Genomic DNA, 14685 nt, shown 5'->3' on the forward strand with positions numbered 1-14685 from the left:
GACAGATGCCACTAAGCGGGAGGTCAAGGGCAGCCTCTGTGCTCAGGGCGGCCACAGAAACCAGTGAGCCCAGGGCAGGTCCACGGTGGCCCTGGCACACCGTGAGTGGCATCCTCTTTGTTCTCCAGGGTCCCAGTTTGGATGAGAATTTTCCAGGTCACTCCTGTCATAGTCTAACCCCGAGGGTATCCCCTTGAAGAAACCTACGGTGCAAAAACTCATCTTTCTAATCAAGTAAATCAGGAGGACTGTTCATTTTCCATAGGATTTTTTTTTTTTTTTTTTTGGTCAGAAAAGAAAGCCCTTAATTTGCCAGACGATACCGACAGCCACTTCTCCAGTGACGTGCCAGACAACACCGACAGAATGGCTGGGGGTTCTGCTTCTGGGGAACGAGGAGGATCCTGGAAACACTCAGTGCACGGACCCAGGAGCCCTCCAGAGACGGGCCAGGCGCTGATGCCCAGGGCAGCTAAAGTGGCGGTGGGGAGCAGGTGCCCGCTGGCCGCGCGGCTCCCCCAGGCTTGAGAGCGACTGGCAGATGGGAAAGGCAGCGTTTCGCTCCTGTTTGGAACATTTCTTGCCCAGGGCAGAAGGGAGGTGGGGCGCTGCTGTCAGGCACGTGACATGGAGAGGAGGGTCACTGAGCTGCTGACGCAAGGGGAGCAGGGATTACGTGATATGTGACAGCAGAGGGGGACGTGTTGTGACATGTGACATGAGAGGGAAGAAAAGGAGCGTGAGAAAATACGCACAGAGACAGGTCCCCCTGGACACTTCCCCTTGAGGGACAAACAGCTCTGAGTGTGACGCAGAATCCCAGATTGTGCTTGTTTAAAGTGGCGGCAGCTCGCTGGGGAGGTGCCTAGAGCTCACCAGGCTCTGAGCCTTGTGTCCTTGTCAGCCTGGGTCCCGGGGGCCTGGGGCCATCTCCTGCAGGGAAGGCACAGCGAGGTTATGGACTGGCTCCGGGGTAGAAGCAGTGAATGGCTTGGGTGATGGGGACAGCAGCCACCCGTCTGTATTGTCCTCCCCACGCGGGGCAGGGGCTCTTGGGTGGGGCCGTATTTAAAAACCTTCATGCAGTTGCTGAACAAGTCAACTGTGACTTCCTGTCCTGTGATACTTTATGACTGTCCTGCCCGTGCCCCACATCCGTCTTGGCTAAAAGTTGTTCCTGGGTCCTATGATCCCGTCATTGGGAGGCACATGGGGCCGATCCCAGCTGATCACAGACAAAGAGGCTGGTCACCTTCTCTGTTCTGCATCACACCGACCTGGACCAGCGTGCTGCGAAGGAGCACCCCGACCTTCATCTGCAGCCATGCTGGGGCACCTCCAGCAGGGACGAGGTGGCCTCAGAGTGGCTGCTGCCCTGCTCTGTTCCGGTCTGACTTTGTCTCTCTGTCCTGGGCGCTTGGCCTCGGGTGGAGACTGCTCTGTGGTGGCACATGCACATTGTAGAGAGTCCTGATTTTGTCCTACACCTCTACGGGTGTTCGGAAGGACAAGAAGGCGCCATGGCACAGAGGTTGGGGGTGACAGTTCCTTGGGGGAGAAACCAAACTCCCTCAGAGACGAAGGAGACTTGGGACCGACACCTGATGGGAGGTGGCCCCACCCCGTCCTCACAGCCGCAGGAAAGCCATCTCTCTGGTCGAGTCCTGTTCCCATCTCTGTGCAACGGAGAGGGCCCAGGAAACAGGTGCCTGCCTGGGAGGAATGGGGTGTGACTGGTCCTGAGGGCTCTGTGACCCGGGCCGTAGGGGTCCTGGGTCTAACTGTGGTCATTGCTTGTTTGTAAAGCAGAGAAACAGACCAGACAGATGGGCAGCCAACTGCCAAGACCCCTGTTGAGCACAGCGTGGAGGGTGCTGCAGAGACCTGGGAATTGTCATCTCTGCTGCCGCTGGGTCCACTGTGCAGGCGTGCCACACCCTGATATCCTGGTGTTTGAGGGCAGTGGGTGACAGGGGCCTGGGACCCCTGGGCAGGTCTGGGGGCCTGGATCTGGGGCCTGGGTGAAAGCAGAGGGGTGTGCAGGGTAGTGGAGCGCCTCACCATGAGGCACCGTCAGCGCAGGGGAGAGCCGCGGTCACCGCGCGCTCCCCACAGGGCCTGTGTAGGTCTGATCTGATCGCCGTGGCCATGGGCAGCCAGGCCGTGCCTTCCCGTTTTATGGATGAGGGACTGAGCACTCAGAGGTGAGGAAACCTGTAGGAGGGGGATCTACCCCTCACTGGGCAAGCCCTCCAACTCCCAGGGCCCACGCAGGTCACCGGCCTCCCCTGAGGATCCCATGGGGCCTCTCGGGGAGGAGTCAAGGGTCTCAGGAGGAGTCAAGGACATGAGCATGCCCGTTGCCCATGGGCCCAGTTCTTGCCTCAGTGTGGGCCACCCGCTGCCGGGGGGACGGTTTCTCTTAACTTCTGCAGCTCTGAGCAGCCCCCTAAGGAAGGTGCATTGCCACACCGGGCACGGCCAATTCTCGCTGGGAGAAAGCCACAAGGAAGTGGTCTTACACAGGCTTCTACTCAGAATAGGGTGACAGTGAGGGGACCCGACAGCTGCGAGTCAGAGCGAGGCCTGGGGGTGGGGTGCAGGGGGGCATGATACTCCTTTTTGAAGGATCCTGGGTGCCGGGACAAGCCCAGGAGTGGGGGACTGTTGTGCTGGGGACTGGGGCTCCAGGTTAGGAGCCAGAATGTCCCCCAGGACATGTGTTCTGCTCACTTGTGACTTCCTGTTTTCATTTCCCCAGGGACATGAGCTCCCCCAATCCCCCACACCCACTCCCCAAGTGCCACCTTCTTCCATTGCTCTGGGCACTTGGGCAGGTTTTCTGACACCCAGGGTCTCCCCTGGCCTGCCAGGGACCCAGGATGTGAAAATGTACCAAGACCATTTCCTGCTTTGAAATGTGATGCTCTGACATAAATGCTCCAGTAAGCCCCTTGCAGAATCCAGTCCTGGAATCCAGCAGTCTGGGTGTCAAGACTGAGGACTGTCGTATGTGTGCATTCACACAGTTGACACATGCTTACCCCGAGAGCCCAGGTGGACACCACCAGGCTGCTCCGCTCTTGGGTTCTGGATCTTGTGCTGCCCTGATCCTTCCCTGTCACCCTGCTCCAAATTAACATATTCATCCACTGGAATCTGTTGTATTTGTCAGAATAGAGTCCAAGGCTTCTGCAAATGCCAGCCACAGAGACTCATTTCTCTCCTGGAAACTGAGACAAGGCCTGAAGAAGGAGCCCCAGAACCCAAACAAGCTGGAGTTGAGCAAAGACGCTCTCGGGAACCGGGGCAGAGAGAGAGCCGAGCGCGCGCAGGTGCTGCAGTCACGTGTGTGCGGGTGGCTCCATCTGCCGTGGGCCCATCTGCTCCTCTGCAGAGTGAGGTCCTGTGGCTCCGACATGCAGATGCCGGCACCGTCCCACTGGGGATGGGGTCGTTCTTAGGGAGCTGCGTGGATCGGGCCTGCCGAGCATCCGACCCCAGGAGATGGAAGGTGCTGTCCCCTCTGAGCTGCTGGGGCTCAAGACAGTGCATCAGTGGGAGGGGTCCTGCTGCCGTGTGGCCCCAGCTCCATGCCCACAGCCCAGGCTGCTGCTTGCCTCCAGCCCAGGTGCACGCTGCGCCCCTTCCCTGTCCCTTGGCTCTGCTTCCCCTCCTCTGGTTTAGTCTGCCGCGGGCTGCTGTCACCAGGTGCCACTGACCTGGGCTTCAGCAGGCACATAGGTCTCCCGTCATGGAAGCCCCAGGTTGGGGTGTGGGCAGGTGGCCTCTCCCCTCAGCTTGAAGAATGCCGTGGCCCTTATCCCTGTGGCTGCCCTCTGGGAGCCCATCCCCTGTGTCCTGATCTCCTCTTCCAGTGAGGACAGCAGGCAGACTGGATCAGGGCCACCCTAATGACCCCAATTTACTTTTATCGCCTCTCTAAGGCCCTGTCTCCAAATGCAGTTAAATTCTGGGGTACTGGGGGTTAGGACCTCAACATGTAAATTGGGAGAGATGCAATTCACCCTGCAAGAGCCTGGGTCAGTTTCTGCAATAACTCACCTTCACAACAGGGGACCCCACCCTGAGATAGGACCCCTGCAGCTGCCGGCTTCTAAGAAAGGAGGGACATTCCTTAGAGGCAAGTGCAGGCCAGCGAGGCTGCCCAGAGGCAGCCCCGGGGGTGCCTGTACGCTGCCGTCGCAGGCAGTCCACAGGGACCACCAAGAGGGGACAGGAGACCCAGAGCCAGATGCTGTGCATTCTTTTGAGAATTTAAAAACGTGGCTTTGTTCAGAAACTGCCCTGGTGTATCCTTTTGTTCACGGAAAGTGTAAGATTTTCTCCAAATAATCACTGGGATGACAGAACAAAGCAAACCACCTGCCCCTCGATGTTGGACAGCCACATCTTGGAATTCTTGATGACTCAAGAAGAAAGGAAGAATGAGCCACAGGAACAGGAGCAAACACGTTTCCTCACACCGGTGCTGCTGGGGAGCTGCCCCCACAGGGCTGGACCCTCCACCACTTCCAGGCTGGACCAATGTGGTCGGGAGCTGGGGCAGGTGTTGGCACCCGGCCCAAAGCCAACTCCACGTGTGACAATAAATGGTGTAATTAACCTCTCAGCTTCTCCCATCTGTGCAGCAGAGCTTGGAACGCTTGCCACCAGGAGGCTGGGAAGATGGATGCGTCTGGTTCTGAAGAGCGTCCATGCCAGACGTCAAAGCCTCAGCGCTGTGCTGAGCCTGACTGAAAGGTGCTGGTCTCCAGAGGAGCCTCCGACACTGGGGCCACCCAAACACAGCTCCCTTGGAAAGAGCATCTCCTCCGAGCTCTCAGACAACCAGGGTCCCCTGGTGCTCTGAAGCCCCACCCCACCGGAAGGTCATGGTACGTGGAACCCACCCACGTCTGGCAAGTTTTGATTCTCCTTCTCTAAGGGAGGATTCTCCTCAAGGGCAGCAGGAGGCTAAGTGGGAATCCAGCTTCGCTAATTCCCTTTTAAGTGGATTATTTTTTAAATGGGTAAATTGTCTGTGTATTGCTTAATTAATAGTGATGAGTTAGTGCTGCGACTCATTGATTTGGAGATAAGCTCCTATCTGTGCAGGAAATCTCGGCACCCTGCACTTTATTACTTGAGCCAGAAAACACACACACACACACACACACACAGAGCTGATAAAAACCCTAGGACACGAGTCTGGGCACTCCAGCTTGGCCATGCTTGGTTGCTGTGTTAGAGTTCAGACTCTGAGCTTGCCAAGAGCTTGGTCTCTTCTGGACTCCGGGCCATTGTAAGTTTAGAGAAGTGGCATTGACCATGGCCACTCTTTGAAGTGTGGGCCCAGGAGCCAGGAAAGGAGCTCTCCAGGAGCTAGGTGCCTGCACCCAGAGTCACCACAAGGGATTGTGTGCCCCTGGTGGAGTCCATGAGCTCAAATGTCAGGGTGGACAAAGGGGAGAAAGGGAGGGGGTGGGCCCCGAGGTGACCAGAAGGGCAGAAAGCTCGCCATCAGGGAGTAGCCAGCCTGTACCCCAGACCACGCGCTCCAGAGGGGCTTTTGAGCCCTTCCTCTGGCAAAGTCTTCACCATGGCTTTCAAGAGACCTGGGAGCCAGAGTCCAGCAGATGATCCACCATCAAAATGCACAGTATTTTTGATCCGGGTGCAGTGGCCCACACCTGTACCCCAGTAACTCAGGAGGCTGAGGCCAGAGGATCACAAGTTCAAAGCCATCCTCAGCAACTTAGCAAGGCCCTAAGCAACTTCACAAGACCCTGTCTCAAAATTAAAAAAATTCAAAGGGCTGGGGATGTGGCTCAGTATGTGAGCACCCCTGGGTTCAATGCCAGGTACAAAAAAAAGTACAATATTTTTGAAACCAATAAAAGTCCTTTACTGCTGGCACGGGGTGGTGTATCTCTGACTGTGAACCTCACCTGAGAGCCCATGCCAGCATGGCCAGCCTGGAGGGCAGAGTGGCCCCTGCCCTCCTCCCAGTAGCCTCTCACAACGGCCATGGTGGTGTAGACCTATGGGCTTCCAGCTGCTGAGGGACTCATGGGGCTGTGACTTCGGTGTCTCCTTCATGCACATCTTTGGGACTTCCTTGGACTCCTCAGCTGTCTGCAGATGGGGTGGCATAAACAAGCTAGGCCGGTATCCCTGCAGGCTGCTGATCACCAGTGTCCTCTGCTGTCCCCCAAGGCTTTGAAGTGGGTCCTGACAGTCTGCTCTGGGGACAGCCTGGCTGGCCTGTTGTCAGGCACGTCTGCTCCTGGAAGCACCCATTCATGGTGGCCAGAGGCACAGACACAGGCACCAGCCCTGCACGGTTCCTCAGGGCCTGGGGGGGCACCCCACCTGCATCTTGAGAGCACTGCACCCGTGAGCCTGGACCTGGGGTGCTGGGGTAGGCAGGGGTCTGCTGTAAGCTGGGGTTGTCCTTCTGAGAGCCACCTTGCATGGGCTGGTCCGGGTCCTCCTGGGGGCTGCCGCCCCCTGGGGCTGCCTCGAGATCCAGGGCCTTTGGTAGGAGAATCGTGCTCCTGGAATATGGTCCTTTCAACAGACGGCATTTTTGCTCAGTTCCGTAAGTAGCGCACCCTGAGGTTCTGAAAGCTCGTGGGGCACATACTCTCTGGAGCTTCCCTTCCCACCTTCCTCTTCCATGTCACCCCTTGAGGCGGGCAGTCCTGCTCTGGCACACCCCTGCCTTGATGGACTGCCCTCCCTCAGGCCCAAGGCCACGCAGCCAAGTGACCATGGCTAAAGCCCGTGTCCCTTAGGTGTTTTCTTACAGCAACTGAAAGCTGGCTGCCCCAAGGCTCTGCCTGTCACTGTGAAGACACCAGGTCGGCAGCCGTGTCTTCCTGCCGAGCCTGCAGCGCGGTCACTGAGGTCCTTGACATGGGAGAGTCCAGGACCACAGGAATTCAGTGCACAGGAGTGCCCCCCTCAGTACTCAGGTGGTCAGTCCACGGAGCGCACATTACACGGTCACCCCGAGTCACACTCACAAAACCAGTAACCATGCCCAAGTGACAGGAAGTGACAGATGAGCCCCGCAGACGTGTGTACACACAGGGTGCACGCCAGCCCTGGGGCTGAGTCCGTAGAGGTACCGCAGTGTTGGGGTGAGAGGCCAAGGCCACTGAAAGACATTTTCAACACATTTCCGAGAGAGGAGCCAAGCCGCGCCCCACAGCGCCAGGAAATGCCAGCTGGCCAGGCGAAGCAGGCGCGGGGGGGTGGGCGGGACGGCCGAGCCGTCCCCAGGGTCCCCAGGAAGGGCAGATGGGGAAGCAGCTAAGGGGGCTGGTTGGAGGAGAGGGTTGGGCTCAGGGACTCAGGGCTGTCCCCATCAGCCTGGGTATGTCAAGGCAGAAGTTCGCCTGGTGTGGGGTGACATGAAGGGGGGGGGGGGCTGGCCACTGCAGACCTTCACTAGCTCTAAGGTCTGCCGTCACGTGGGCCAGTCTGTCCCAGGCTTGCGACACCCCCAAATGCCAGAGCAGCAAGAATGCAGAGGTCAGGGAGCACAGGGGGCACTGGGAGGGCTGATGCCAAGCGGGTGGAGAGGGAACGTGTGCGATGTCCAGCCACTTTGTAACACACAGCAACGGCCTGGTTCAGGGACGCTCCTGACAGCGGTGGTGACCATATGCTGGGTTCTCCCTCCATCTCTTTGGGTTCCTTAGTCTGTGAATGAGTACGTATCACTTTTAGTCTGAAACAGAGTGCAAGGTGTCCACGTGGTTCCTGGAGCTGTGGCCTGCGCTGAGCACTGGGGCCACCTCCCTCGTCCAGGGTCCTACCCTCCACCTGTGGGCACCCTGCTGCTCAGGCCCCGAGCCTGCAGGGCGGAGAAGACCTGAAGTGTGTGCCGAGGTGTCCCCGAGAAGCAGGGGCCTGGGCTAGGTGGGGACGAGCTCTCAGCTGTGCTGTGTGTACCTTTATCTGTCCCTGCAGAGTAGCCCTGGGGACAGCATCACGGGGGACAGGCATCCTCAGTGCCCCTCGCAGAGGCCAGCTGAGCCTGGGCAGGGTGGATCTAGCCAGGACTTGGCCACTGCTCTGGGGAAGTGGGGTCAGGGTGAAGGGTACCTCAGGGTCCCAGCTGCCTACCAGCCCACAGCCCCCAAGGGGCTACTTCATGGCCCTTCTCTATGCCACCCCTCCCCCATCGATGGCCACCGCATCGGGGACAGAGGGCCTGGCACCTCGGCCGTGTCTGGAAAAGAGTGTGTGTGGGTGCGCATGTGTGTGTGTGTGTGTGTGTGTGAGAGAGAGAGAGAGAGAGTGTGGGTGCGGGTGAGTGTGTGGGTGTGTGTGTGGGGGTGTGTGGGTATTTATGGGTATGTGAGTGTGTGTATGGGTGTGTGTGTGTGGGTGGGTGTGTGGGTGTGTGGGGGGTGTGAGTGTGTATGTGTGTGAGAGTGTGGGGGTGTGTGTGGGTGTTTATGGGTATGTGAGTGTGTATATGGATGTGTGTGTGGGGGTGGGCATGTGTGTGTGTGTGTGTGAGAGAGAGAGAGTGTGGGTGTGGGTGAGTGTGTGGGTGTGTGTGTGGGGGTGTGTGGGTGGGTATGTGGGTGTTTATGGGTATGTGAGTGTGTGTATGGGTGTGTGTGTGTGGGTGGGTGTGTGGGTGTGTGTGGGGGGGTGTGGATGGATGTGTGTGTGTATGTGTGTGAGAGTGTGGGTGCGGGTGAGTGTGGGGGGGATGTGGGTGGGTGTGTGGGTGTTTATGGGTGTGTGAGTGTGTGTATGGGTGTGTGGGTGTTTATGGGTGTGTGGGTGGGTGGGTGGGTGGATGTGTGTGGGTGTATGGGTGTGTGAGTGTGTGTGGATGGGTGTGTGTGTGTGTGTGGGTGTGGGGGTGTGTGAGTGTGTGTGTGTGTATGGGAGTGTGAGTGTGTGTGTGAGTGAGTGTGTGTGGATGGGTGTGTGTGTGTGTGTGGGTGTGCACACTCCCCCTGTGCACAGCAGACAGAGGGGACAGGAGAGCTGAGAGGTGGGTTGGGGGAGGAAGAGAACCGTTTGGGAGACCTCCCGAGGTAGCCCAGGTGCCTGGCGTCCAGGACGTACGTGCCTGGGTCACTGTGGCCTGCGACAGTCAGTTGGCTGCCAGAGAGCTCCAGCCTCCCGTCCACCTTTTCCCTTTGAAACCAGGCACTGTGCGTGGGCGTCATTCAGAAATCGTGGCCACCTACACCTTAGCCGAGCAAGTTGGTTTGTGTCCAGCACGGTGTCTACACACATGTTCACATGTGTATGACAATACCACGACGCTCAGGAGCTTTAACGTAGAATTCAAAAAGCAAATATTAAAATGACTCTGAAGCACTCTGGGGCTGACTGACGGCCTGCATTGATTCTCAGGCCCAGCTATTTACTAAGCTGATGGCTTCCTGCCTGACCAAGAGGTTCTGGAATATTCCACAAGTCAAGCAAGCATTTGAGAAGAGCCAGGCTGGGCTTCAAGGTCTGCATGGTCCAGTCGCCCGTGACTGTTCCGGTCCCCCTCTCACCCAGCACCGGGTCTGTCTCTGGGTTTGTTCTGTTCACGCTGCTCTGTGCAGGCACTCACCCCTCTCCAGCCCGCCTTCCCACCACTTCAAAAGGTCACCTGCCCAGGAGCGTAGAGAGAGCTCTTCCCTGGAAGTAGGGGACCAGGACGTGTGTGTGCACGCGTGTGTGTGGTGCTGGGGATGGAACACAGGGCCTCACGCAGGCTGGGCTAACGCTCTACCACTGAGCCACACCCCAGCCCGTGGGGCTCCGTGGAGGCCACGAGGGCTGTCTCACCCCAGCGGCCACTGGAACACCCAGTCAGCCCCCAGGCCACTGTCTGGACTCCTGCCCGTCAGGTGTCAGGTGTCAGAGAGACCATTTCCACCTAGGACAGACAGCTGGGGAGGAAGGACACTGTTGTCTGTGTAGGACAAACCCTCTGACAGCTTCCATCCCCCTCACCGTGGTCTGGGAGCCCGGGCCAAGGGTGGAGATGTCCTATCTCACAAACAGTCCCCTGGATTCCTACTGTGGCCCGAGTCCAGGCGTCAGCTCGCAGGCATGGAGCTGGGCCGCCATCGTCCTGGAGGAGGGTTCGTGGGGCATGGGCCAGGGGCAAATGAGGGCAGGACTTGCTCCTGTATTGGGCATTGGAGGCAAGTCATGGCCACACGCTGTCCCCGCCTGAAGCCACCTGACTTGGGCTGCATCTGGTGGTGTGCACCTAGGCAGTGCCACTGGATAGACATCCTCCCCTCCGTGGCACGGATGAGGACCGGGGGTGGCTGTCCACTCCCCACAGCTGGACTGGGCACTTGGCAGAATCTCCTCTGGCCCCCTCCACCACCTCCCTTGTGCTCAGTGTCATATGTTGAGGAAGAATGGCCACCCGTGGGAGGAGAGGACGGTGGCTGGACACCGTGCGGGCAGCAGAGGTGCGTGTGCTCCCCCGCAGCAGGCAGTAGCCCCTTCCTCAGAAGAGGTGGGGGCATTTCTCCAGACTGAGTGGGTGGCAGGAGGTCAGTGGCCATGGAGAGGGTGTCCCAGGGACCTGGCCAGAGACGGAGAGGATCGAGAAGGGCAGGTGAGGATGAGCCAGGACAGGCCAGGGCCAGGGCTGCTTCAGGAGGGAGGAGGAAGGCAGAGGCAGGGAGAGGGAGGGAGGCAGTCTGCCAGCTGCACGAGGGCCCAGTGGCCCGCCCGGGCGGCGTGTTGGCCTTGCCGTGAGGCCTGGAGCTGGGTGCTGGGCGGCAGCTGCAGGAGGCCCAGGGCAGAGAGCTCTCCCTCTCAGCCTTGAGCTCAGGCCCAGGCCCCCGCAGCCCCCTTCTCCTGCCCAGGCTGCATGGAGAGCATGCAGGCAGGTGGAGACGGAGTGGGAGGGTGGGCCCATGCTTCCGGTGCCCTCCATGTGGGCTTTCTCCTCACACCGTCTAGAAAGAGCAGCAGCGTTAGCTTTTGAAGGGCAGTGATGTGTACACACCACTTAAAGCATAACTTCTGATTATTTTCTTAATGGAAGAGCAAATATTTATGTCTTATAAGCTGAAGGGCAGGCTGGAGTGTGTGGGAATATTGACTCTTGGGGCGCTGGCCTCCAAGGCTGCCCAGAGTGGGCAGGAGGACAGACTCTGCTGTTTGCATCTGCCCTGCCCAGCTACGAGCCTAGACATGCTCCCCATTGTCCAGGGGCTGAAGGGGGTGCCGGCTGTGGCCACAGGGTCTTTGTTTGTTGCAAAGAGAGAAGGAGGGGCCAGGGGCACGGTGCCAGCATCAACTCAGGGTTGCCAGGTGACCCTTGGTCAGCCCTCTCCACCTGACCTTCCCTGTCTGCAAACAAGGTGTCTGAGGGACAGGGCCTGTCTTTGCACCTCTGTGACCCTGCTGCTTCTGCTGCACCTGGGGCAGGAACCCCATCTCCAGTTGCATGTGACAGCCACCCTGATGGCCCCATGGAGATGGTGACCATCAGCCCAGTGTCCACTGACGGAGGCAGCTGTGATGATGATGTAGGTTATTAGAACAAAGCACACGCACACTCCTCAGAGACTCCAGCTGGGAGGGCAGCGGCAGGAGGCGCGGGAAGCCGGGGGCCGATGGGGCTGCCCAGGGACCCGCCTGCTTCCCAGATCCCAGCTGCACCGAGGCTCTGGTCCCTCCTGCCATCTTCAGAGCTGGTGAATGCCAACTCTGTGTGGGAGCACCAGTCAGCCTGACCCTGCAGGGAGGCCTTGCTCTGGTGGTCCAAGGACACAGGGCTATCTGGGAAGCAGGACCCTGCCGGAGAGGCTGTTCAGGGGGTCTCTGCCCCCAGTGAGAAATGCCAACCAGCCTGGGGCCCTGCCAAGACCTGTCTGTCTGCTCCTTGTGGTGGGGGCTTTCCCTCTGAGCCCCCTTGCCATCCTGCTGCACCACTCTGGATCTCCCCCAGGGATCCCACGGGTTCAGGCCCTCCCTGATAAAGCACCAGCTGCTTCCACGACCAGAGGGTAACCCGTGCCCCGAGGCCCTGACTCAGAGGCAGGATCATCCCTGAGCAGACAGCAGCCTGGGCTGCCAGGAGCCGAGTACCCCACGGTGTGGAGTGGCTGCAGTCCATCACCTCTAGTGAGGCCAAGGCAAAGCCACAAAAGCCAGGAGCGGGAGGCCGCTCTGCCCTGCTGCCCAGCTCGCTGTCCAGGGGGAAAGGCTCCAGCGCAAGTCCTGGCCTAGAGGCAGGAATGGGCAGGCTGCACCCACGTGGGTGCCTCTTCACAAGGGTCCTGCCCTTTGAGGGCCACCAACATTGCTCCAGAGGTCCCCAGCTGCTGGATCCCCCATCCCTCACCTAGCCCTGACCACTCAGGAGAGCTCAAGTTGCACAGGCAGAGGGTTTCTCTGCACACCAATGTCCCTGTCACAGCTGCCAGGTCCACTGTGCCCCTCGACTGTCTGTGCTGGGCCAAGGTGGCTGGAGCGGGCTCTCTTCTCTCCTCTGCTGCCCGTCAAAGTGGAAACTCACATCACTGTCCTTAGCCTCGCCCACCTACCTGGACCTGTCTCCCGGGCAGTGGCCCCATTTCACCCTCCCAGGGGCCTTTCTCAGCCCCCAGATGCCCTGCTTTTCATGTCCACAGGGTGCTGGGCAAAGGATCATGGTCCTGACTGCACAGCATGCGTGCACAAGGGAGGGGCAGAGGAGGGAAGGGCCCTCACACGGTGCAGAATGTGGTCGGAGCCCAGACAGCTCCCTGTGCCGTTGTGCAGGTGTGAGCAAGTGTGTGGGGGTGCGGCACACCGTGAGCACGCGTGTGGGTGAGTGCTCGAGGGGTCACGTGCACATGTGTGGGCACACTGCTGTGCGCTGCACATGTGTGCACAAGTGAGCTGCCCATGCACACTTGAGGAGGGGCAGCTGGCAGGGGGCAGAGTGTCTGCAGCCGTGGGTGACCCGTTCCAGGGTGGCTGAGGTTCCCGGCCGACTGGCTCCAATGGCCTCATGAGGCCAAGCCTGTTCCCTTCGTGGTCTCAGAAGGTGTGTTCCTCCAAGAGCCCCCAGGTGTGCCTCTGTGTGCACAAGCCACCCAGCAAGGACCTTCGGAAGGGTGAGAGCAGCCTTGTGGAGCCTGGGTGGGGCCCAGCCACTGACGCTCCAAGGGCTGCCCTGCTCAGCCACAGGCTGTCCTGCACCCTCCGGGTCCCCCATGTGTCCCCTCACAGATCCCTGGAGGGACACAGCACCTGCTTCTCGACTGTGTGTCTGCCTGGCCTGCATTCCTGCCATACTTCATGACCAGTGGCCAGAGCCAAAGGACCCGGGGGGCCAGGGAGGTGATGGGTCAGGAGACAGCCAGCAGGCCAAATCTGTGGTTCCACAGGGTGGCTGTCCTTGCCCCATGCTGTGAGGATGGCCGTCTCTCCTTGACCCCTGGGGAGCCCCATTCGCCACCCTGGCAGCCCTTTAAAGAGCAGCTGATATCTCAAATGCCAGGCCCGGTCTGGAGCCAGCCACCGGAGCCCGCCACCCTCCCCTCTGTGGACAAGGGACCGCCAGCTGAGTGGCGGGTGGCAGCTGCTCTGAGAGCTGGAAGCTTTTGATTTGCGTCAGTGCTGAGCTGGCCAGGAGGGGCCAGCACGCTGGGCGCTTGGCAGCTGCATGGAGTCACGGCGACATCACAGCTCCCGGGGCGGGGGGGCCGTGCAGGGAGCATCCCGGGGGAGAGGTGGCTGCGTGTTCAGCAGAGCGTTGGCTGCCGAGCACGTACCTTCTCCCCACCACGCCGTGTGGAGCAGTTTCCATGATGCACATGCCCGGGGTCAGGCCCCCAGAGAGGGCAGCGGAAGCCGGGATTATCTCCCCCTCAGGCTCCCCGCCGGCTCCCACAACCATGGGCTTGCCACCATGTGGCCACCGGAGGACTCCCGCTAATTGAAGGCCCTGGCAGGAGTCCTGGCCACTGCAGGAAACCTGTCATTTCACAGAGATGAAAGGACCTCAAAGGACCTGCGGAGCAGGGACACAGCTGCTAGAAGGGGGCACAGAGTGGGGCTCCTGTGGCCTTTGCACTGGCCCCGTGGGTGCCCAGCCCACGCTGAGCCTTCTCCTGGGTGGAAAGAGCCAGGTTTGAGTCAAGCCATGTGACCCACGTGTCCGTCCCACCCTCCCACTGTCACCGATCCCTCCCACTCAAGCAGGAGCAAATGTGAGTCACCTGGGACAGTGGGCACTTCACCCTGCACGGCCTCCCAAGGCAGCCCTGTCCCTCAGCTGGCCCCAGCTGAAGCGTCCAACGTCCTCATGGTCACTTGGCCAGCACCTTCACATGTGCTCCTGTTCACGGGATGTCCATCTCCTGGCAGTGACTGCCTGGGCAGCCGGACCACCTCCCTCTGCTCACGCCCCAAGCACTCCACGCAGGGCAGGTGTGCCCCGTTTGCCTGCTCAGAAGTTCCTCCTCTAAGCAGGATGCCCCGGGGTGTCCATACTCCCACCGAGCCCCCCCCAAGCCCAGTCTTGCTGCACCCACTGGCTTCCCTACGCAGGGCCCTCAGTGGCGCTGACGGAGGTCCTGTCTGCACAGCACAGGGCAGCTGGCTGGTGTAGGAGACCCGGCTCAGGGCTGGGTGCTGCGTGTGGAGGAGTTACAGCCCTGGCTTTCTGGCAGCCAAGGGCACTTGTCC

The sequence above is a fragment of the Marmota flaviventris genome, chromosome 8 (genome assembly GCF_047511675.1).
Source record: "Marmota flaviventris isolate mMarFla1 chromosome 8, mMarFla1.hap1, whole genome shotgun sequence".
In the NCBI taxonomy this organism is placed as follows: Eukaryota; Metazoa; Chordata; class Mammalia; order Rodentia; family Sciuridae; genus Marmota; species Marmota flaviventris.